This window comes from Bufo gargarizans, chromosome 1, assembly GCF_014858855.1.
Source record: "Bufo gargarizans isolate SCDJY-AF-19 chromosome 1, ASM1485885v1, whole genome shotgun sequence".
In the NCBI taxonomy this organism is placed as follows: Eukaryota; Metazoa; Chordata; class Amphibia; order Anura; family Bufonidae; genus Bufo; species Bufo gargarizans.
In genome coordinates, this window is record NC_058080.1 from 315,419,283 (window position 1) to 315,438,112 (window position 18,830).

The following is an 18,830-nucleotide window of genomic DNA, read 5'->3' on the forward strand; positions in this document are numbered from 1 at the left end:
CCTAGCACCTCTGTCCTGATCATCTGTGCCACTCTAGTGCAGCCGAAAGAGGCTCTGTCAGCATGATCAACCCTATTAAACCAGTCATACTGACTGGTAGGGCTCATCATACTAATAAAAACTATACCTTTCTTTTGTCTGTATGCTAAATAGTTGCTAAGAAATCTGCATTTTATTCATATGCAAATGATATGTTCTAGCACCAGTAGATGGGGCTGAATCCTTTAAGCACTGCTTTGTAACACCCCCTACCTTTGATTGACAGGGCTAGACATCAGCATGCTGAGGGCAGACCTGTGTCCTAGTACCTAAATATCATATACTCTATGTACTATAGCTTCACCACACTGAGAGCTGCTCAGAAAGCTAATCTACATATTACTGCTTTATTCACAGGCACAATATATGATTATAAAGATACCTGTAAGGCTAAGTTCACACTTTGTTTGTCAGCTATTTCCATCAATTATTGTGAGCTAAAAACAGAATAGATACAAATGAAATCATTACACCTGACCACCTCACTCATGGTTTTGACTCCCAATAACTGATAGAAATAACTGACCAAATAACTGAAGTGTGAACTCAGCCTAATATGTGTTAGCTTACAAACATAGAAAAAACATGTTTCTCTAAGTGGTAATGTTATAGCTTGGTGATTAGTGCTTTGTTTTGTATATGGAAATCCTAAATTCAAGTCCCAGGAGAAACTCACATAAAAAAAAATGTATGTTATTTTTTTCTCTCTCTCAGTTAACCTATAATAATAGGCTACACTATAATAAATAATATATAATCATATAATAGTAATAAAAGGCCTTAAAATATTGTGAATAGTGTTTTTTTGCTTAGAAACCCAAACCTTGGTTTATTCATAGACACTATATATGATTATAAAGAAACCAGTAATATTTATTATCTTTTTTTAGCCTAAAAATACTATTCACAGTAAAAGGATATCAAGGAAGATTTATCAAACTGGTGCAAATTAGAATTTGCTTAGGTGTCCATGGGCAAAAAATAAAAAAGGTGACAGTTGGTTGCTAAAACATATGCAACGCTATATATACACAGGACAGTCCCTATGTAGCTTTCTAGGGGATCATTAATTCCAATCACTGGTCTCTATTAGAGTTGAACGAAGCAAGCTTCAGATACTTCATCCGACGTCGCTTCATTCAAAACTTTGGAATTATACTGTACAAAGATTCGTCTCCATACAGAATTAGAATGTATGGGCTCCAATGAGCCAGAGTAAGTTATTCATGAAGTCACGTGTGACTTCGTTGAATAACTTTGGTAGTTGATTTGTAAAGTGGAAAACCGCTTTAAAACCGAACTGGGCTTCGGTTCCGAGGTATTAGTCGGAAACGAAGCCAAGTTTGTTTTCATGTTTTAAAGCAGTTTTCCACTTTAAAAATCAACTACTGAAGTTATTCAACGAAGTCACACGCGACTTCGTGGATAACTAACTTCGGTTCATCGGAACCCATACATTCTAATACTGTGCAGAGATGAATCTCCGCACAGTATTATTTCGAAGTTTTGAACAAAGTGACTTCGGATTAAGCATCTGAAGCCAGATATGCACAACACTAGTCTCTATAGACACACTGATAGACCAAGTGTTGTCACGTCTGAGGTGCATGTTTACATGCCCTTCAGATCTATTGAACATGGGGGGTTGCTTCCTTACACATGAGGACAACAACCAATTTGCATCAACTGAGGTGCATCTTTACCCTCAGTTTATAATATTGCCATTCAGAGTGGTGTAGGTGAGCATCCATATACCTCCCACTGAATACATACTCGCACATGCCCTTCTGCCTGATGTTCATAATCTATTTTGGGCTGTATACCCCATCGTATTTCTTTTTAAAGAATTTACCAATAAATATCTTTTTTTGTTTTTAAGTTCTATTCAGGCTCTGGTTACATTATTCATTATTAGGAACGTCTAGTTTTTTTTGTTTTTTAAGCTTTTATGTTAGTTAGCAAAATAAGATAAATAAGACTGGCACTCAAATCTATGTGTACCACATGGAATAATCACAGTTTAATAGATACATATACTCCGTAGAAATAGACACAATAAAAGATAAAATAAAAGATATAAAATTGTGAAAAAAACCTAAGTGACTCTAATTGGATCCAATTGGGTCACACATAGGCTTCATGGTTCATGCCTATGGCGATGGTTGGTGCAAACATAATGATAAAATAAGGAAGGCTACATCTACAGGGGGACAAAAGAGAGAATGTAGGTCACAATGGATCTCTAGAGCCGCGTGTAAGGTCCCTTGATTGACTGTAAAGAGAGGGAAATCCAAATGCTGTGATGGAAAGGTCCTCCTCTGGGTTCTGAGGATATTGTTTTCACAAATAACAGCAACAATGTGTTCCTAGGAATGAGTCCAGGTATTCACCTTAAAAAGGTGATTGATCCACAATAACGCACACTTAAGACTGTGTTAATCCAGAGATTAGCCTCGGTTAGTCAGACGGAATATAGGCTATGTCCAGACTGTGTTAGTCAATTGTAGATCTATTGGTTAGGTAGAGATAGTAGATTAAATGGTACTTGGTGTCTTACCGGTTATGTGTTTCCTCAAAGCCGGTGACTGTTGGTTCCATACCACAGCTACTACTCACCCAGTAGATTAGGGTATGTGTGCCTATCTCCACGGAGATTTTATCGGCACTGTGATTTCTCCTTGGAGATAGGCACTAGGCCTGCACAATATATCGCCAAAGAAATCGCAATCGCAATTAATCGCCATATCGCAATCGCCAATTGGCCGATCCAAAAATGCTGCAATTATATTACCATATTTTTTGCTTTATAAGACAAACTTTCCCCCCCCCTAAAAGTGTGGGGGAAAATGGCAGTGCGCCTTATACAGCGATGGTTGACTTTTTACGTGGTTGACATGGATGTATTGCCGGCCGCTATGCTGCACAGCGCGGCCGGCGATACATCAGTTACAGTGCGGGGAGGAAGGTGGGGCTGGAGGCAAGTCGTTATTTTAATGAACAAATGTTCTTTTATTTATTCTATTTTATTTATCTGTTCTGTGCAGTGCTATTAAGAAAATGGCAAGTTTTGTATTTTGTACTTTTGCAGTAATGCAAATGTTATTTAACTTTGTAAAAGATGTTTCATTTTGAAAAACACTGTGCATTTCAGTTCTTGAGTTAAGCATAACTACATTTCTGCATTATCAGTAATTTGTGTGTGCTTTTGCCTTGAAAATCCAAGCAAATAGACCTCTAGCACAATTCCCTTAAAATATCGCATCGCATACTGTTATCGCAATTTCTAGGGCCCTAATCGCAATCGCACAAAATTCCCATATCGTGCATGAAGATGAGGAATTTTTTATTTATTCATATTCATATTTTTTTTTGTTGCGTACCACTATTGTAATTAAACCACAAGGAATATTCCTCTAATGGAAACCCCTTTATTTGAGGTTGGACACTTATTATACCAATATACAGTACAGACCAAAAGTTTGGACACACCTTCTCATTCAAAAAGTTTTCTTTATTTTCATGACTATGAAAATTGTAGATTCACACTGAAGTCATCAAAACTATGAATTAACCCTTGTGGAATTATATACTTATCAAAAAAGTATGAAACAACTGAAAATATGTCATATTCTAGGTTCTTCAAAGTAGCCACCTTTTGCTTTGATTACTGCTTTGCACACTCTTGGCATTCTCTTGATGAGCTTCAAGAGGTAGTCACCTGAAATGGTCTTCCAACAGTCTTGAAGGAGTTCCTAGAGATGCTTAGCACTTGTTGGCCCTTTTGCCTTCACTCTGCGGTCCAGCTCACCCCAAACCATCTCAATTGGGTTCAGGTCCGGTGACTGTGGAGGCCAAGTCATCTGGCGCAGCACCCCATCACTCTCCTTCATGGTTAAATAGCCCTTACACAGCCTGGAGGTGTGTTTGGGGTCATTGTCCTGTTGAAAAATAAATGATGGTCCAACTAAACGCAAATCGGATGGAATAGCGTGCCGCTGCAAGATGCTGTGGTAGCCATGCTGGTTCAGTATGCCTTTAATTTTGAATAAATCCCCAACAGTGTCACCAGCAAAGCACCCCCACACCATCACACCTCCTCCTCCATGCTTCACGGTGGGAACCAGGCATGTAGAGTCCATCCGTTCACCTTTTCTGCGTCACACAAAGACACGGTGGTTGGAACCAAAGATCTCAAATTTGGACTCATCAGACCAAAGCACAGATTTCCCCTGGTCTAATGTCCATTCCTTGTGTTCTTTAGCCCAAAGAAGTCTCTTCTGCTTGTTGCCTGTCCTTAGCAGTGGCTTCCTAGCAGATATTCTACCATGAAGGCCCGATTCACACAGTCTCCTCTTAAAGGGAACCTGTCACCCAAAAATCGCCTATTAAGCTGTTTACAGTACCTTATAGTGCTGTATACTCGTTTCTTGATGCACTTTTTGTTCGTTTTCCCGCATGTCTGCTCATTCAGAAATCGATGTTATATTCAGCTGCTGCCCCGTGCTTCAAGTCAGGCTTGAAGTCACGGGGGCAGCGGCCTCGGCGTCTTACATGGCCCTCTCCCCGCCCCCTGCCTCTGTTACTGACAGCCGAACTCCGAATCCGGGACCGCGCTCAACGGCCGCATGCGCAGTAAAGGGCGGCAGGAGCGCGGTCCCGGCTGCCGCGCTGTACTACGCGCCGTCTTACTTTCGCCGCACTGCGCATGCGCCCGACATCCTGTATCAAACGCGCCCGCGCCCAGATGCCGGGCGCGGGCGCGTTTGATACAGGATGTCGGGCGCATGCGCAGTGCGGCGAAAGTAAGACGGCGCGTAGTACGCGCGGCAGCCGGGACCGCGCTCCTGCCGCCCTTTACTGCGCATGCGGCCGTTGAGCGCGGTCCCGGATTCGGAGTTCGGCTGTCAGTAACAGAGGCAGGGGGCGGGGAGAGGGCCATGTAAGACGCCGAGGCCGCTGCCCCCGTGACTTCAAGCCTGACTTGAAGCACGGGGCAGCAGCTGAATATAACATCGATTTCTGAATGAGCAGACATGCGGGAAAACGAACAAAAAGTGCATCAAGAAACGAGTATACAGCACTATAAGGTACTGTAAACAGCTTAATAGGCGATTTTTGGGTGACAGGTTCCCTTTAACAGTTGTTCTAGAGATGTGTCTGCTGCTAGAACTCTGCGTGGCATTAACCTGGTCTCTAATCTGAGCTGCTGTTAACCTGCGATTTCTGAGGCTGGTGACTCGGATGAACTTATCCTCCGCAGCAGAGGTGACTCTTGGTCTTCCTTTCCTGGGGCGGTCCGCATGTGAGCCAGTTTCTTTGTAGCGCTTGATGGTTTTTGTGACTGCACTTGGGGACACTTTCAAAGTTTTCCCAATTTTTCGGACTAACTGACCTTCATTTCTTAATGTAATGATGGCCACTCGTTTTTCTTTACTTAGCTGCTTTTTTCTTGCCATAATACAAATTCTAACAGTCTAGTCAGTAGGACTATCCGCTGTGTATCCACCTGACTTCTCCACAACGCAACTGATGGTCCCAACCCCATTTATAAGGCAAGAAATCCCACTTATTAAACCTGACAGGGCACACCTGTGAAGTGAAAACCATTTCAGGTGACTACCTCTTGAAGCTCATCAAGAGAATGCCAAGAGTGTGCAAAGCAGTAATCAAAGCAAAAGGTGGCTACTTTGAAGAACCTAGAATGACATATATATATTTTTTTTTATATAAACTTTATTCTTTTCTTTCTTAAAACATATAATCTTTCATCACATCAATAACATAATGTAGCATATTCAATATTACTACTGTAGCAAATATTATTATCACCCGAGCGCCCACCCACCACCCCTGGGAGAAGAGGGGGAGAGAGAGGAACGATAGAAGAAAAAAAAAAAAACTACCTAATATGGCCATTTATTCCAAATCTCATCAAATCCTGCTGGATTTTTAGTGTAGCACTCGGAAACCCGTTGAATTTTGATAAGGTTAGCTACTGCTTCACGCCACTGTCCCACTGTGGGCGGATCTTCTTTTATCCATTTCCTGAGTATAAGGAGTCTAGCTTGAAATAATACTTTACCCCAAACCAGTCGTACTTCCTTCTTTAATTTCAGATGTTCAGTTACTCCCAATATACAAACTACTGGATCTTCAATCACCTGAACATCCAAGAATACAGATACAATCTCTGCTATCTCTTTCCAATATCTGAAAAGTCTGGGACATCTCCAAAAACAATTAATTAAATCTGCATCCCTTTCCCTACATTTTGGGCAATTATCCGACATTCTAACACCCATTTTCTTTAACATCTTAGGAGATCTATGTAATCTATGTACTATAAAGAACTGTGATATTTTGTGTGAACCCCTATCCGACACCGTTGGATAACTTCTACGGGCATCTTCCCATTTCTCATCAGAAAAGAGAGGCTGGAGTTCTTTTTCCCATTTTTTTTTAGCTAGTATTGTAATCCGTTCTTTCTTTCCTTCCATCAATATCCCGTATCTTTTTTTTGTTGTACCTCTTTTTTCTCCTCCGTCAGTAAATTTGTATATTCGATCTGATTGTTCCTTTCTATATTTATCTAATTTTAGCCCTAACCTCAAAGCGTTCCTGAACTGGAAATATTTGTAAATATCATTTTGGGGGATCCCGAACTTCCTAGCAAGTGTATTAAAATCCTTCAATTTATCATCTTTAAATACTTGAGCTAAATATTTTATCCCCTTTTTTTCCCAGTCAATATAACTCCTAATCGTTTGGAGTTCCTTCAAGTTTAAATTTTTCCAGATTGGTGTATATTGAAGAAACCCTTTTATCCCGAGTAATTTTTTAATCTGCCCCCATATGTGATCCATTGCGTTCATAATTCTATTTCCTGTAATATTTTTATCAAGTGTACCCGATTCCATTATCTCTAAGTGATTGAGTTCCCCTCTCCAACCCATTTTATTTAGTTCCTGTCTTCCCACTAAACTATTCAAGCTATCTCTTATCTGACTATATTGTGTTATCAAGTAATACATAAACCAGTTAGGAACCGCCAAACCACCCTCTCTCACTGGGAGCTGAAGCACTTCTTTTTTTATCCTAGGGATAGAGCCTTTCCATATGAATTCCCCCATTAGGCGATCGAATAATCTAAATATCTTCTGCGGGAGTCTTATTGGGGCATTTTGTAACACATAAAGTACCTTTGGTAGAAAAATCTTTTTTATTAGATTTACCCGACCTTGAATAGAGAGTGGTAATCTTTTCCAAATATGTATTTTAGTTCTAAGTTCTTTTATTACAGGGAGTACATTTAATTTTTCATAGTCTTCTATATTGCCGGAGATTTGTATGCCTAAATATTTAAAACTCTTGTGTTTCTCAAGTACTTGAACCCTTAAATCCCTCCCTAACTGCCCGTCACCCAGTACCATCATATGGGATTTCGCCCAATTAATATTTAATCCAGAAAAAGCGCCAAACTTATCTATTTTATCTAATACCCTAGTATACTGATCCCCTGTGTTGTGCATAAATATCAAAATATCATCGGCATACATTAATAATTTTTCGTCTCCTTCCGCATATTGAAAACCTTTTATCCCCCTATCGTTTCTTATTATACTTGCGAGGGGCTCAATTGCTATAGCAAATAATAGTGGAGAGAAAGGGCATCCCTGCCTGGTGCCCCGGTAAAGGGCAAGAGGCAGGGACAAGCTCCCGTCCACCATCACTCTAGCCCTTGGGTTGGAATATATAAGCTGAATCCATTTTTTAAACCCCTCGCCTATACCAACCCTTTTTAAGACTGCCCATAGATACTCCCATTCAATACAGTCGAATGCCTTTTGAGCATCCAATGAAAGTATTGCTTTGTCACCTGGTTCTATTCTGTTAGCCTCAATATTAAGGTACAACCTTCTTATATTTGAATATATTGTTCTACCAGGTATAAAACTGGTCTGATCTTCATGGATTATACCTTTAATCACTTTGGAGAGCCTCCCTGCCAGAACCTTTGCCAGGATTTTAACATCCGTGTTCAACAAAGATATTGGTCTATAGGATCCAGGGTCTAGTTGATCTTTGCCCTTTTTTGGGATCAATGTAATAATTGCCTCTTTCATAGAGTCTGGTAGATCCCCTATCCTTTGTCCCTCCTTCAGTGTTGTTATTAATTCCGGTATTAAAACCCGGGCAAAGACCTTATATATTTCAAAGGGAAGGCCGTCACACCCTGGTGTTTTTGCAGGTTTTACTTTACCCAAAACTTCATTAATTTCAGCGATTGATATTTCTCTATCCAAATATTCCTTTTGGGCCTGGGATATCTTTCTCCAAACAACCTGATCTAAATATGAGTCCAACTCTAATCTTGAATATCGTACCCTAGTTTCATAGAGTTCCTGGAAGTACTCCCTAAAAACCTTTTTAACTCCTTCCGGTGTGGTAATTATTTTGTCCTTGTTATCTCTCTTTACCCCCAGCCAAGATTTACCTCTTTGTTTTTTTACAATACCTGCCAAAATTTTTCCCACTTTTTCTCCCTCTGAAGCCAGTCGGAACCCTTGGAAGAACAGTTCTTTCCTACTTTTCTCAAGCTGATGTATTTTTAGTTTTTCCTGTTCTTCCTCCCATTCCTTCCTATTTTGTTCGGTAGGATTAATCATATATGCCCTACTTACTTCTTGTAATTTCTTTTCCAATAGATTACCACTTTCCTTATTACATTTTTTCCAGTAATTTACCTTTTTAAACAAAAGTCCTCTCAGGACTGCCTTGGCTGTGTCCCAGACTATCAGTCTATTGGCAGAATTGTTGTTCTCCTGGAAAAAAAAAAATCCTCGATTATACTGTCTGTATCTGAGATAAATGACAACCAATGGGCGTTGAACTTGAACAATGAAAAATTATTCTTTCTACTCAAATCTAGTTCCATTACCACTGCACTATGATCTGATAGTTGAAAAAAGATCCCAGCAGACGTGACTTCAATGCTCGTGAAAATTTATTCACACATAACAATATGTCCCATGGAAAAGGACGCGTTTCGGCTAAGTTGCCTTTTTCAACAGGTAGATGTACATAGCTAGTAGCTCATATATATATACACACATCAATGAATAAGGAAAGGGACCTCCCTGTGATGTCAACGCCCAAAAGGGGGCGGTATATGCATGATAACATGGTAACAAGATAGTCAATCAAAAAAGCGGAACAGGTATCAAAACACATCAAATGATTATTTACTAAATACCAGTACAGCAGAGATATTCCTTCATTATGTAGTCGATGTCTAGAAAATAATAATACAGAAAAATTATAATACGGAAAAATTAATGGCAATGAAAAGAAATAAAAATATTATTGGATGGTAGACAGAAAACACTGATTAAGTTCAGATATGCATAATTTCGTAGTCTCTATTAAGACCCCTTGGATGCAGGGTGTCAAGGGTATGAATCCAGTAGGCCTCGCGGCGCAAAAGGAGTTTTTTAATATCACCGCCCCGCCTGGGTCTAATGATCTGCTCTATGACTTGAAACTTTAGTTGTGCTATTGTATGATGATGTTTTTCAAAATGAGAGGGAACTCGTTTTGAAGCCAGCAGACAAAGGGGGCGCCATTGTCCTCATGGATAGGACAAAATATGTAGCAGAGGTGAACCGTCAACTTTCTGATCATGATACATATGAACTTCTAACTGCAGATCCAGTTTTTTGTATAAAACGTAAAATAATGAAGGTCATAGATCACTTTGTTACATTAGGTGTCCTTGATAGCAACATGTATACTTTTCTGATTAATCAAACACCGATAACACCTGTGTTTTACGTGCTCCCTAAGGTACATAAAACCTTAATTGACCCCCCAGGTCGCCCTATAGTGGCCTCCGTGGGATCCATTTTGTCTCCATTGGCAATAGTGCTTGAGAAGATCCTTACACCTTTGATAAGAAACATTCCATCTTATTTGGCAGATACACAAGATTTTTTAGGCACGATTGCACAATTGGGCCCAGTTCCACTAGAAAGTCTGTTGGTGACAATTGACGTGGTCAGCCTGTATACCTCCATAGAACACAATGGAGGTATACAGGCTGTGAAGTCATTCTTGGAAAAGAGCAATTACTCCATTTTAGAACGTGAATTCTTTATACAACTGCTTCACCTTGTATTGTATGAGAACTATTTCATATTTGAAGACTCCTACTATTTGCAGAAGCGGGGGACCGCGATGGGGTCGAATGTGGCCCCGCCCTATGCAAATGCATATATGTCAAATTTTGAAGATGATTTTGTATACAACAGTGATTGGCATCACAACCACATTTTATTGTGGAAAAGATTTATCAACAACATTTTTTGCATATGGGCGGGGCCACATGAGACCCTTATGTCTTTCGCCTTACATCTGAACCATGCGCGCACTGGTTTACAGTTCACAGTCACAAGTGACAACCACACGGTTAGTTTCCTGGACACAAGGGTAATCAAAGATTCAAATGGTAACCTTTCCATTGATTTATTTCGTAAGGAGACAGATAGGAATAGTATTCCCCACTTTACCAGTGCCCACCCACCGTCTCTGAAAAGATCTATCCCTAAGTCTCAGTATCAGAGGGTTAGACGGATCGTTTCTAATCCCTCAATACGGGAATGTAGAATACAAGAGATGACCAAGAGGTTTGAAGAAAGAGGGTATCCGCCATCTATCCTAACAAAAACCCTTCATGAATTAAAAACCCCTTGTAGCTCTGAAAAAGAACAAGATAAAGGCTCACGAGTGGCGTTGATTCACAAATACCATCCATTCAATCCCAAATTAGATAATATTGTGAAGAAACATTGGTATTTGTTAGGAAAAGCATATCCCCAGATTAAAGAATTTCAGAATCCACCTCTTATTTGTAACAAGAAAAATCAAAGTTATAGAGACGGGCGGACATTGGAAGTAATCGTGGTACCCTCAAACAGGGAGTACTGGCTACACAGCGGAAGGGCACTTTTCTGTGTTTGCATTGTTTCCAGTGCTCTAACGTAATCAAAGGGCCCAATATCTACCACCCACATACTGGACAGACATACCCAGTGAATGGCTTTTTCACATGCGAATCAGCCAACGTCATATACTTATTAAAATGTCCTTGTGGGCTGCTATATATTGGAGAAACAATACAGAGCGTAAAAGATCGCATTAGAAAACACAAATCCACCATTAGGACCAAGAATCTTCTTTTACCAGTTCCCTCTCATTTTGAAAAACATCATCATACAATAGCACAACTAAAGTTTCAAGTCATAGAGCAGATCATTAGACCCAGGCGGGGCGGTGATATTAAAAAACTCCTTTTGCGCCGCGAGGCCTACTGGATTCATACCCTTGACACCCTGCATCCAAGGGGTCTTAATAGAGACTACGAAATTATGCATATCTGAACTTAATCAGTGTTTTCTGTCTACCATCCAATAACATTTTTATTGCTTTTTATTGCCATTAATTTTTCCGTATTATTTTTTATTTTTATTTTTTTTTCTATTTCTTTTTTCTTTTTATTTTTTTTTTCATATTGAAATAGCAATGCGATCACTTCAAGCCACAATAATCGAACTTCGATTCCAACTCATATTAGGCTAGAATTAACGAATGTGGAATATAGCGGTGCTGAGTTGGAATCGAAGTTCGATTAATTTTTCCGTATTATAATTTTTCTGTATTATTATTTTCTAGACATCGACTACATAATGAAGGAATATCTCTGCTGTACTGGTATTTAGTAAATAATCATTTGATGTGTTTTAATACCTTTATTCCCCAACACCATATCTATTCTTGACCAGGTTTGATGGGTTTTAGAATAGCAGGAATACATAGTTTCCTCCGGGTTCTGATAGCGCCACACATCTATCCAGTTAAATTCCGAGGCCAATTTAAACAAATCCACGTTTTGTGTTCTTCCCCCTCTGCTAGAGAACCTATCCCTGAGTGGGTCCATTACAGCATTATAGTCTTCTTTCGCTACCATTATACATTCTTGTCTGTTCACCATAAATCTATGTAGTTCATACGAAACTTCTGGCTTATATGGTGGTGGAATATATATATTTGCAATTATTATTTTAACCCCTTCTATATTGCACTGCAAAAAGAGGTACCTACCACAGTCGTCTGCTTCGTGTGCGACACACTCGAACCTAATCCCACGACGTACCAAAATTGAGACCCCTCTAGAATAGGTAGTATGTACCGAATGGTACTTTGCCACTATCCATCTCTTCTCTAACCACCTTAAAGATTCTTTATCCAGGTGTGTTTCTTGGAGGCACACGATGGCTGGCAAGAACCTCTTCATCCACTCAAGGATAGCATATCTCTTTACTCTATCTCTTAAACCTCTCACATTCAGTGAAAGGATCCTAACCATCTAGCAGAGAGGGAAGAGCAAAAAAAAAAAACAAAACGTATGACGTTTTTCCCGCCCTCCCCCTCCCTTAAATAGCCCCCCTGGCCGCTCTTCAGCGGTTGGGTGATTCCATTACTTTGCATATTACTCCTTATCCCCCCCCCCCACCCCTTACCCCCGAAGACCCAACCCGTCCGCCCATTCACTAGCCTCCAATGGCGTCTGAAAAAATTCCAGCCTTCCTTCATATTCAACCCTTAATTTTGCCGGAAAAAATAAACTATACTTCAGGCCTGCCTCCCTTAGTCTCTTTTTGACATTTATATACTCTTTTCTACGGGCGTTCGTATCGGCTGAGTAATCCGGAAAGAGTTTTATCTTTTCACCATGTATCTGTTATTTTTCGGAATTTCGAGCATCCGACAAAATTCTATCCCGGTCCTTAGCCAATAAACATTTAATCAACATGTGTCTAGGGTATCCCCCTGGTGGCCCTTTTTTTGTGGGGACCCGATGTGCTCTCTCAATAGCGAAGAAGGGGGAAAGGGTGCCCTCTCTAGAGTTGTCTTTTATCCATCTCTCCATAAATTCGGTACAGTTGTCCCCTGCCTGTTCTGGGATCCCGACACATCTTATATTCATTCTCCTTGCTCTATCTTCTTGATTTATAAGTTTTTGTTCCATGTTACTATTCATCTGTTTTAAAGATACGACCTGCTTTTCTAAGTCCTGAACCGAGAGCTCCAGGGCGGGGATCCTTTTTTCCATCTCATGCAATCTCTGCCTTATTTTCTCCATCTCATCCCTTATTACACTGACATCAGTTTGCACTGCCCCAATCTGTATCACCATATTCCCCATTAGTTTTTCCATCCTCGAGACAGTGCAAAATATGTCCTTCATCATTTTTATATCTATATCTGTGGTTACTACAGAGGATCCCTGATCGCTTACCGCACCCGGAGATCCGTCTTCCTGTGTCAAAACTTGAGACTCTACCACTATGTTTTTTTGTCTCTGTAGGGGGCTAGAACCTGGGGAGCTTGGAGCCAGAAATTTACTTAATCCCTGTTGTTTCGGCCCAGTCTCTAGTCCTGTCCCTGACCTCCTACTACTGGCGCCTGTAGGGGCACGTTGTTCCTCCTTTTTCTTTGGGGACATCTTTCCTCTTTCTCCTTTCCCTCCCTTATTAGTATTATTCCCCTCCTTCCAACTTCAAACCTCACCTTCCACTACTCCTTCCCCCCTATCTCCCCCACTCCGTCCTCCCACCCCTATCAATATCAAATCACTACACCTCCCAGCCGTTTGCTCATAAGTACAAATATGGGGTAAAATCCTCAACACAGAACCACCCAATATAAGTATCCAGCAAATTCAACAACCCCATATATCCTTGCCAAAAGGTGTAAACCCTTCAGGAGAGGGAACGTCGATACCTGGAAGGTAGAAGAAGGGGGAAAAGAGGGGAAAAAGAGGGCAGACCAGAGACAAAGAAACAAATAATTTCCAGCTAACAAACTGTAACAGTTATTAAAAGTCCGCCTGTTTTAGACATTAAATCCCGTGCAGCAGTGTCCAACCGTCCAAATTAACATTAACATTCATCCTGGTTAGTCAGGGAGAGTTCAGAAATGTCATGCAGGGTTAATCTTGTTAGTGTCCATGTGGAAAGTGAAAGCGGTTTCCTCCTTTTTTTTTTTTAGGGTAAATTCAGAGGTCCGGGTCGAAGTTACAGTGGGGATGTGCAGATAAATATTACAGTCGCTATACTCCGTAGTCTGCAACCATATATTATTTCTCTCACCCCGCTTCTTTTCCCTTTTTTTTCCCCTTTCTTTCCCTCCTTGTTACCCTCTATTGACGTGATATTTTCTTCCTCTCTCCAGAGAGGTAGCAGACAATTCCACCCTACACGTAGTTTATTAGAATAAATTCAACTTTCCACAATATTACTACTTTTGACCTGCTGTCGTCTTTGTCCTCCCCTTATCCTTCCTCCTCCCTGCACCCCCTCTCCTCACAATTCCTCCACTGCTTCTCTGTCCCCCTTCCCTGTTCCTTTTGCTATCTGTAACTTTGTTATACAAAAGAGGGGGGCATCTCCATAGGGAGAGAGTCCGAGATCTTTCCAATAAGGGGGGGAGGGGTAGACGAGGGGCAACCAACGGTCTCCTCTGTTCCTCGGAACAGACGACTCACCACCCCTGGCACAACAGTCTGGGTATTCAACCGGTCCTGCCGGTGAGTGCAGGCGGTAGTGACGCCTAATCTATACACCTCATGCAACGCAGGACACCACAGCAGGAGACGACCGGCCAGCAGGGATCGCAGACACACCGTCCAGGGGGGAATCAGCACGAGCCTAACGATGCCTAGATCCTCATCGGCACCTCGCACAGGAGCGGGCGGGCATGGCGTCCGGGAGCCAGGTAGCGGGGGGAAGCGCAGCCTAGCGTCTTTCGTCAGACACTCCCATGCTCTGAATGACGTATTTTTAGTTGTTTTGTATATAATTCCACATGTGTTAATTCATAGTTTTGATGCCTTCAGTGGGAATCTACAATTTTCATAGTCATGAAAATAAAGAAAACTCTTTGAATGAGAAGGTGTGTCCAAACTTTTGGTCTGTACTGTATATGGATAATCGTATATTAGGTGGATACATTATTGAATTGTTTGGTGATTTAAAGTATATTCACGCTTTGTAAGATTAATATGGTCACGCCCTTATGGAAACATGTATGGGCTTTGTTATATATGATGTATGTATATATTTTCCTAATTTTTTTTAGTTTCTTAAGAAAGCAATATTGTAGACTCTTCTTTTATTACATAGCTTGACTATAGCAATGTGTAAACAATATGTAGAAAACGCATATGAAGACAAAAAAAAAAACGCACACAAAACGCAACTTAATCGCAAGGATTGTTTTCTGCTCCAGTCCTGTTTTTGATGACTACTGGAGGTTATATAAAAGGATATGACGAATTAATGGGGGAAGAGCCACTGAGGAAGGGGAAAGCAGGCCCCGAAACTCGTCTGGCATGATTCACCCCTGCATCTTTATCTACTGGAAATATCGAGTTACACTCTTGTATGGACTGATCAAACAAAATCGAAGCGCTCCGAAGTCCTACATCTCCAGGACTGTTTCTCTTCAATTCGGAGACGGCAGCTGAAAGTCTCTTTTTTTCGTGATTCTTGGCCAAGACCACGTGAAAGCCAGTGGCAAGCAAGAACGCCGGCAGGTTATTGCAGAGACGTACAGCGTGGTGAATAGTAACTGTGGTACGGAACCAACAGTCACCGGCTTTGAGGAAACACATCACCGGTAAGACACCAAGTACCATTTAATCTACTATCTCTACCTAACCAATAGATATAAAATTGACTAACACAGTCTGGACATAGCCCATATATTCCGTCTGACTAACCGAGGCTAATCTCTGCATGACTGGATTAACACAGTCATGGATCAATCACCTTTTTAAGGTGAATACCTGGACTCATTCCTAGGAACACATTGATGCTGTTATTTGTGAAAACGATATCCTCAGAACCCAGAGGAGGACCTTTCCATCACAGCATTTGGATTTTCCTCTCTTTACAGTCAATCAAGGGACCTTACACGTGGCTCTAGAGATCCATTGTGACCTACATTCTCTCTTATGTCCCCCCTGTAGGTGTAGCCTTCCTTATTTTATCATTATGTTTGCACCAACTATTGCCATAGGCATGAACCATGAAGCCTATGTGTGACCCAATTGGATCCAATTAGTCACTTAGCGTTTTTTCCCAATTTTATATCTTTTATTGTGTCTATTTCTACAGAGTATATGTATCCAATATACTGTGATTATTCCATATGGTACACATAGATATGAGTGCCAGTCCTATTTATCTTATTTTGCCAATTATCTTCTGAAAGGGTGATCAGTTTTAGACTAGAGCACCTATTTCACACTGAAGAGGTAGTGAGCTATTCACACCAACTACACCTTTTTTGTTAGTTAGTTGCCCATAGCACCCAATCATATTCCACAGGAGCTGTGGTTAATGAAAAGTGGAATCTTATTTGTTGCTATGGGCAACACAGCCAGTTCTACTTTACACCAGTTTGATAAATCTTCATTTTTTTCTTTATACATATAATAAAAGTCTATATGAAGAAAAAACCTTAAAGCCTCTCCCAAACCTAGGATCTTTACATGCGAAATCAAACACATATGATTGAGTATAGCCTTTCCACATAGTTGTGTTTTTTCTATGCTTATAAGATAACACATATTACAGGTATCTTTATAATCATTTATTGTGTGTGAATAAAGCAGTAATATGTATATTAGCTTTCTGAGCAGCTCTCAATTACACAGAACAGGGAGCATGCTCGCCCGAACATTGCTATGCTCGGCCCAATATCGCGTGTCCTTGAACGCGATGCTCGAGTCAGTGTATTTAACTCTTATTTAGCCTCTATTTCTGAAAAGTTTGTGGCGGGATTCGAACTCACAACCTTCTACATTACAGCCAAGAATGTTAACCACACTATAAAGCTGCATGGACAGTTACTAAAAAAAAAAAAAAAGTAGTAAGTATTCCTATACAGCAGAAGTCTCTTATTTATTTATTTAAAGTAACTGGCCATGCAGCTCTAGAATGTAGTGCAGGCATGCTCAACCTGCTGCCCTCCAGCTGTAAAACTACAACTCCCACAATGCCCTGATGTAGGCTGTTCGGGCATGCTGGGAGTTGTAGTTTTGTAACAGCTGGAGGGCCGAGGGTTGAGCATGCCTAGTGTAGTGGATAAGAGTCTTGGCTGTAATGTAGAAGGTTATGAGTTCAAATCCCACCAGAAACTTTTCAGAAATAGAGGCTAAATTAGATTTAAATACACTGGGTGTCCCCAAGCACTGACTCCATATATGGACATAGCTATATACGGAGTCAGAGCAAGCAACCCTTGGCACTTCAGCTGTTCTGAAACTACAACTCTCAGAATCCTCCTTTTGCGTTTTTGGGAGTTACAAGAACAGATGAGCAAGTGTGCATGCTGGGAGTTGCAATTTCACAGCAGCTGGAGTCCCAAAGGTTGCTTAACCCTGAGCATGATAGGTAGATGCTAGTGCACAGCTCTGCCCTCAGCATGCTGATGTCTAGCCCCGTCAGTCAAGGGGGGCATGTGCAGAGCACAGTGGGTGTTACAAAATAGTACTAAAAGGATTCAGCCCCGGCTCTCACTTGCATATCAACGAAAACTTACGGCTATCTCCAGAATTCCCATAGACATTAATAGAGCCACTGTGTTCTATTCAGGGGGATTTAGTGCCCTCAGGATTAGTGGTGGTCCCAGTGGTTATCCCCTATCCTGTGGAACAACTGGAATATCCATTTACAGTCGCCAAGAAAAAGTTAAGTGTCCCCATGGTGTAGGCAGGTCCAAACCGACAGAAGATGGAGCCAGCAATACCATATTGTAGCACAAAATACTGCCCCAGCAGAGCCAAATAACACATTTAGCACAAAATACCTCCCCAGAAGCTGCCCTTTAGTTCCTCCTGCTTTATAACATGCTGCTGGCAGATTACACTGCATTTTCATGGTGACAGGTGTATTTATTTTGATAATTGAATCTTCCTGTCACGCCAGGAGAATAAGGCTGACAGTTTAAACCCGCTCTATATATGGGTACATCAAGAGACGAATTTTGGTAACAAAAAACGTTACAGATTACACGCATTTCACCTTTTGCATAGCATGGTTTAGACCATTATGCCAGGTCAATATAGGAAAAAGTGCAAGGACTGTGGGAGCTCGCATAAGCCGGTGCCTTTTTGTAGTGAACAGCCACAGCTGTTGGATTGTAGGGTGGTCACAACCATAGATATGAGCCATGTATGTGATGGAAAAATGAGTCTAGCCAGCAAAGGAAGCAAGATGGATAATAAAAATAAATTAGTAAGTGCCTTGTATTAACTTTCTCTACATGATAAATGCCATTTGCTGAAGTGAGACCACACCTTAAAGCAAGCTGAAGATGAAATGACCACGGCCCTCACAGTCCCCTGACCTCAACATCATTGAAAGTCTGTTGATATACCTAAAAAGAGCAGTGCATGCAAACCGGCCAAGGAATCTCTCAGAACTAGAATTTTTGCAAGGAAGAATGGATGAAAATCTCTAAAACAAGAATTGAAAGACTCTAGACTGGCTCCAAAAAGCATTTACAAGCTGTGATACTTGCTATGCGGGTGCTACTAGGTACTAACCAAACAGGGGGCCCATAGTTTTGCTTTGGGCCCTTTTCCTTTTTTTATTTTGAAAATGTAAAGGATGAAAATAAAACAGTTTTTTGCTTAAAATAGAGGGAATTTGTTAGCTTTAAATGTA